The following is a 6869-nucleotide window of genomic DNA, read 5'->3' as shown; positions in this document are numbered from 1 at the left end:
TTTAAGGCATCAATGATAGGCCTGGAATCGCGTTTATGTTGACCGTGGTTAAGGGGATCTTAGAACGATGAAATCGGAGTTGCCACAAGAGGAAGTGGATCGGAATTCGGTTAAGAAGAAAGGCTAGGGCTCTCTTGCGGACAAAACTCAGGAGGAACTTTGCTGTCGATCTCCTAAAGCTTAACAATATCCAAATTAGAACTGTGGTTCGCTTGCTCACAGGACACGGCTTACTCAACTATTATCAGCACAAAATAGGTAGACAAGTGTCACTTAGGTGCAAACTGTCTGAATCGAATGAAGAATCATCGACTCATATTCTATGTCACTGTTCATCGTTTGCGGCAGTTAGACATCAATACTGGGAACAAGCATTTGTGGAACCAAAATGGATTCATAACCTCTTAGTTAAAGAGATTTTGGCTTTCTGGAAAAGGACAAGTCTTCGAGTAAGTTACTTTCCATCGCGTTTTCTAGAGGGACAGGTATAATTGAAATAAAAATCAAATCGTTTGATCCCAGGGTTTAACACCTCGAGTGTCGCCTATAGGCGTCATGATTGAACCTGGACGAATCCGATTTTAGTTATTCAAAATGGTGGATACAATATGATGGACGACAATTTGAAAATGTTATGCAATTCGTTTGAAAATGAGTACTAGAGGGTTTTCAGGGTCGCTGATTACGAATCCGATGTCAGTTTTTAAAAATTCAAAATGGCGGATTCAATATGGCGTCTGACAATTTGAAAATATTTATTAATTCGCGTGAAAATGGGTACTCGAGGATTTTCGATGTCACTGATTACGAATCCGATGTCAATTTTTTAAAATTCAAAATGGTGGATCCAATATGGCGGACGACTTTTTGAAAACCTAATGCAATTTGCTTAAAACTTATTCCCCGCGGGTTTTCGTTGTCGCTGATTACGAGTCCGATGTTAGTTTTTCAAAATTCAAAATGGCGAATCCAATATGGCGGACGATGTTTAAAAAATTGATCGTCTTTTCTTGAAACTCGTTACTCGGGGGTTTTTAAGGTCGCCGATTTCGAATCTGGCGTTATTTTTTAAAAATTCAAAATGGCGGGTCTAATACTCTCAAGTAACAAGTTTAAAGCAAATACGATTAATTTTGGAAAAATCGTCTTCAGGTTTATGTTCATAAGCCAGTTTTGAGCCATATGCCTTGAATTTAAAAAAAAAATTTTGAGAAAATCTTTTGAGATAGCCGCATGTTTTTTTCACATATTCCTTATAAAACAACCAAACAATAAATATCTGATTTTTTTAAATACTTTATATTAAGTTGAACATTCAAAATTTACATTTTGGGAAATCTCTAAATCATATTTATATTATACAGAATGTTGTGAAAATGAATTACTGGCCTGAAAATATATCACGTTGCTTTAAGAAAATGTGTTTGCTCTACAGCATTGCCAAGCCGCTACATTGTAACCTTTGTCAGCAAATAGGAATTCTACCAATGGCAATATATTAAAGAAGTTATATTTCCAGCGAGATTAAACTTGTGGTGAAATATATTACAGAAACAGATGACACACACACACATATATATTAATATATATTTTGCCAAAAATCATAACACCAAAAAAGAAAATATTTTTTTTATATATATATATTTCAATTATTTAATTTAACATAAAAGTGAACTTAAATTACAACGGTTTTTTATTCTATTTTTCCCCTTTTTGAATTAATAATTTAAATATCAGTTATAAAGTTTTATATATGAATTTAAATTTGTCTTTTATTATACTCTCTTTAGGAATTATATATATTAATGCGAAAATAATAAATAATTGTTATTAAAATTCTTTTACACTATGTTAGCTATAATCTAACTGTTTAAAAAAAATTTTGATCAATATAGTTTGAGATGAAATATTCAGGACAATGCCGTTAACACCTAGTTGCGCATTAATAAACTTGGCTAGAATAGCGACACTTTGAGTATCTGTTAGGTTGAGCTTGCTCTGTCTTTATGAAGGTAGAATATTAAAATTTCCTTCACTAACTTTACGAGCTCACTCTACATAAACAAAAAGCGCAGATTTTTTTAAAAATTATTTTAAAGGAATTATTAATTTTCCAATTTAACTACTGATTACATACCCAAAAGAAAAATTATCAAACTTTAATTTAGAATTAATTTTCTCTTCTTTAGAAAAGTCTATATTTATATTGCAGTAAATTTATATATTATTTTTTTATATTTTACAAAGAAAAATTTACTTATTACGATAGTAAGTTTCCTACCTTTTTAGAACTGACACGGAAATCAAGGAATCTTATTGAAAATTAAATGTCTATAGTTTAGACGCCTTGTTTTGGACAAAATCTCAAAAGATTGCGGCGATATGTATCTCAATAAATAAATAAATGAATAAAAATATCAAATTCCAAGAAGTCGAATGACCATTTTATTCAATTGTTAAAAGTTCGAAAAAACAAAATATCGATTTGTTAAATGTTCGAATTACCACAAGATCGAATTGTTAAAAACTTTCGAACATCCCAATCATTATTTTTCTTTATTTTAGAATTTTACTAACAATGTAAAAATACTCAACTTTAAATTAAATTTTTGAATTTCACTCAAAATCTTTAAAACAACTCTTCAGATAAAATCAACAAATTTGGGGGCGCTGATATACCAGATTCATAATCAGCGATCCCAAAAAGTGCCGAGTGAATTTTATGCTTTTTGATTAGGAAAATTTTGTACTATTATAATTGAAAAAAAATTACAAAATAGCAAAAATTTTGAAAATTTGACTCGATTTTGGAAAACGGGTAATGTCATTGAATTTAGCGTAACAAAATTAGGTTAATACACCTTCTATGACCAGTTTGTTACAAAAAGTTAAATAAGTTAAGAAAAAGATTTAAAACATTATGTGATTTAAATTTTGAACAACAACAAATAAAATTTATGTTTAGGTAGATTATTTAAAATTTTAATTTAAATTTTAAAAACTTACGAAATTCGTTACCTAACAATTAGTAATTCCTACTTCTAGGAATGCAATTTCTAATTGTTCAAAATTTTTGAGATTACAGTGAAAAAAAAAGATTTTGGGTTTGCAACAAAATTGTTTGGTTAGTCAATTTTGGTTGTTGTAACCAAATTTTGGTTGGCTGAAACAAAGTCGTAGAGTTATTTCAACCAAAAATTTGGTTAGTCCAAAAAATTATTTGATTAAACATTTTTAAATTCCAACCAAAAAATTTGGTTGCAACAACAAAATAATTTGGTTAATACAACAAAATATTTTAATCTAAAAAACCAAATGTGGAAAATAATTAAAAATTTCATAGAAGCCTTTTTTAAATTTAAATCATTATTTTCTTTAAAAATACACATCAGTTGGACTAACTTTTGTTCTGATTATTTTTGCCTGATTCTTCTTTAATATAACCTCGCGTTGGATATAAAAGTGAGTCTCTTTTACTCGCTTACTCGACAGACGGATTGCATCCTCGCAGGCGCGGTGGTTACAATACGATTTTCTAAACGAAATATAATAACTAAACTTGGATTAGTAATAGTTCTGACTTTTACAAAATTAGTCTCTTGTAAAATATTTTAAACAAACAAATTTCAGTTCAACTACTTTAATTGCTAATTCATGCGGTTTAGGGCTGTTTATGCCCCAATTTATTATTCAATTCTCTTCAAGTTGGATTTTGCAGTCTCTTTTGGACCAGAAAGATTTTTGTATTAATTCTTTAATTGCGCTATTGTTATTAGCTGGATTCAACGAGAAACAATTAAAGAAAGCAATGATAGTATAATTTGTTTATTTTTTAAACAAGAAATAAAATTCTTAAATACAATGTAATAACAAGTGGTTTAAATTAAATTCTAGATTTCAAAAAACTATTCCCAAAGACGTAATTCATTTCACAAAAATTTTAATTTTTACTATATATAAGAATATGTAAGTTTAAATTAAGTTAAATATATTCTTTTGAAAATATCATTTGCTTACCGAACAGTATAAATTATAATACATTTGTTCAGATGAATTTTCTGGAATTTATTTATTTTACACACTTATATAGAACAAAGATTGTGACGTTTCTAAAATAATAAAAAACACCACACGTGGAAAAAATTATCTATCTGAAAGTTATACTTCATAGCTTATACATGACTCAAAATTGTTTCATCAGTTAAAGCTCGCTCTTGACTTAAAATTCGAACAAAATTCTACTTTGGCTCAAAAAGAAGTGGAAATTTTTTTTTGAAGTTCAAAACAAATTTTTAATTTTATTCAATTTCAAAAGATCGCATAACTAAATATGAGAAAAAATTTTTCTTTTACCACAAATAAATTGATAATAAAAATTATTTTAATTTTCATCTAACAAAAAATTGGCAGCGGTGGGATTCGAACCCACGCCTCCGAAGAGACTGGTGCCTTAAACCAGCGCCTTAGACCGCTCGGCCACGCTACCTTTTTTTGCCCACAGTCTTGTTGGATATCTCGACGAGTACACATCGCCTCTGCCTCTCTATTAGAGATATGAGCTTTTTGTAGTATATCCAGCCTGAAAATCTTCTTGAGTATATTTATTAGTGTTCTAAAGTTTTCGTGTTTAGTGTATAATTACAATGATTGATACTCTCTAGAATTAGTGACTATTTATTTGTGTTTTAACTAAGGACGATTTTTCGCGTGGTTGAACACAATGAATAATATGTTGAATGAAGGGACTGTTCCCTCAGCTTCTGACAGATTGGAAAGGAACCGACTAAGAAAACCGATAAGAGATCTAGATGGATGGTCAAATTCTCTTGATTTAGAAAACCTAATTGGTTTAAATAAAAGACTATCTCCAGCACCGAATACAGGTATGATCAGGAAAAACAAAATGGCTACGGTATCGAATAATGATGCAAATATTACGCAGACAAGGACAGACGATGACAGATTCATCCGTCCCTCTAAAGTTTCCAAAAGGAAACGCATAACTGTAGATAAAGTAGATTACTCTTCTGACAATAGCTACAACGCCCTCTCCGACCAGATGGAAACTAACGACGAAGATTTGTTACCGTCAGATTCAAGTAAACAAAAGTCTAATGAAAATAAGACCAAACCACCACCAATTCACATAAAAGAAGATGATATTAAAAAAATAATATCAATTATCACTAGTGCTAATATCAACAAAAATGATTATGTAATAAAGCAATCAAAATACAAAACTATAACTGTTTTATGTAAAACGTATGATAGTTACAAATTAGCGCTGGAACAATTCAAAGCAAAAGAAACACCATTCTTTTCATATACTCCTAGGCATTTAAAAACCAAAACTATCGTCCTCAAAGGGGTAAGAGGTGACTTCACAGAAGCCGACGTTCAAGAGGAAATTATAAGTGCAAATATACCTGAAATCAGTGTGTTGAAAGTATCAAAATTAATGTTTGACAAAAATGATAGTAACAAATACCACTTTATAGTGCACCTTTCAAGTGATAGCAATATTAAAAACCTATATGGTTTTAAAGTGATTCTTCATCAAAAGGTAAGATGGGAAAAATTAAGAAGGAAACCAATTTTCCAGTGTAAAAAGTGCCAGCGTATTGGTCACTCTAGTGCTAACTGTTATTTACAATTCAGATATGTTAAGTGTTCAGAAAGTCACAAACCTGGTGAATGCCTGCTAGGAAAAAATTCACCTAAAGAAAACCTAAAATGTGCGAATTGCAATAGTAGTGGACATCCTGCGTCTTTCAGAGGCTGTCCTTTCATTAAAGAAGCGACTAACCTAAAAAAATCATATTCACAGACAATCAAAAAGATGTCAACACCCAGGTTAGTTGTTAACCAAAATTATGTACAACAAAATGTTTCTTTTGCAAACAAGGTTAAAAATATTCCACAACAAGGAAACAATATCTACAATTCTATGCAAGCAATTCATCATCAAGAAGAAAATTCAGTTAATCTAGATTCAATATTAACAAACTTTAAGAATTCACTAATGGAAATGATAACATTACAATTCTCTGAACTCTCAGCAAAAATAGATAAAAATACTGACGGTATAAAATACCTCTTTTCAGTTTTATAAATAATGGATCCATCACAAACAATAAATATAAATAATAGTTCTATCCAAACAAAAAGTTCTCTACATATATGTGCTATAAATGTTAATTCTTTAATAAATGTTAAAAGAAGAATAGATTTACAAAAATTTATAAGTGATAATAATATAGATATAGCTCTAATTTCGGAAACTAAATTAAATCCAAAATGCAAACCCAGATTCGATAATTATAATTTATTTAGAACGGATAGACCAAATTCCATGTGCGGTGGAGGGACAGCAATATTAACCCACAAACTTTTAAATGTTTCACAATTAACTTTCCCCAATTCTTATGAAAATAAATGTGTTGAGTTTACAGTGATTAGGGTAAATCTAAATAGTAACTATAAATTATTAATTTTCAGTATTTATGCAAATCAGAACGATACAACTTTTCTGAAAGAATTTGATAAAATATTTAAACAATTTAATTTGGAAAATCCAAATGTGTTTTACATAATAGTAGGTGATCTAAATGCAAGGCATATTGAGTGGAATGATATATCTTCAAATTTACGTGGCAGACAACTAATACACTGGATAGAAAAAAATCAATTTATTTTTAAAGCGACCTTATTAAATCCTCTGAATCCAACATTTCCAAGTGCAGGATCCTATTTAGACCATGGTATTGTTGACTCAAGAATATTTATCCCCGATTCATCAAGTGGGAAAATCAAAACCCATCCTTATGACAGCGATCACGATGCACTAATCTTCACATTAGATTTGCACC

The 6869-nt window shown here is 30.0% G+C and overlaps 1 non-coding gene across 1 annotated transcript; it reads right to left on the bottom strand.

Annotated features, from left to right (window-relative positions):
• Positions 1-4404: 4404 nt before the first annotated feature.
• On the bottom strand, positions 4405-4486 carry Trnal-aag (transfer RNA leucine (anticodon AAG)). The gene has a single exon. It is a non-coding gene; the product is annotated as a tRNA-Leu (tRNA).
• Between the last annotated feature and the right edge of the window lie 2383 nt (positions 4487-6869).

The sequence above is a fragment of the Leptopilina boulardi genome, unplaced genomic scaffold (genome assembly GCF_019393585.1).
Source record: "Leptopilina boulardi isolate dan_hultmark-lab unplaced genomic scaffold, ZJU_Lbou_2.1 LbouV2_231, whole genome shotgun sequence".
Lineage (NCBI taxonomy): Eukaryota > Metazoa > Arthropoda > Insecta > Hymenoptera > Figitidae > Leptopilina > Leptopilina boulardi.
The sequence above is the reverse complement of the archived record's forward strand: the minus strand, read 5'-3'. Positions and strand labels throughout refer to the sequence as shown.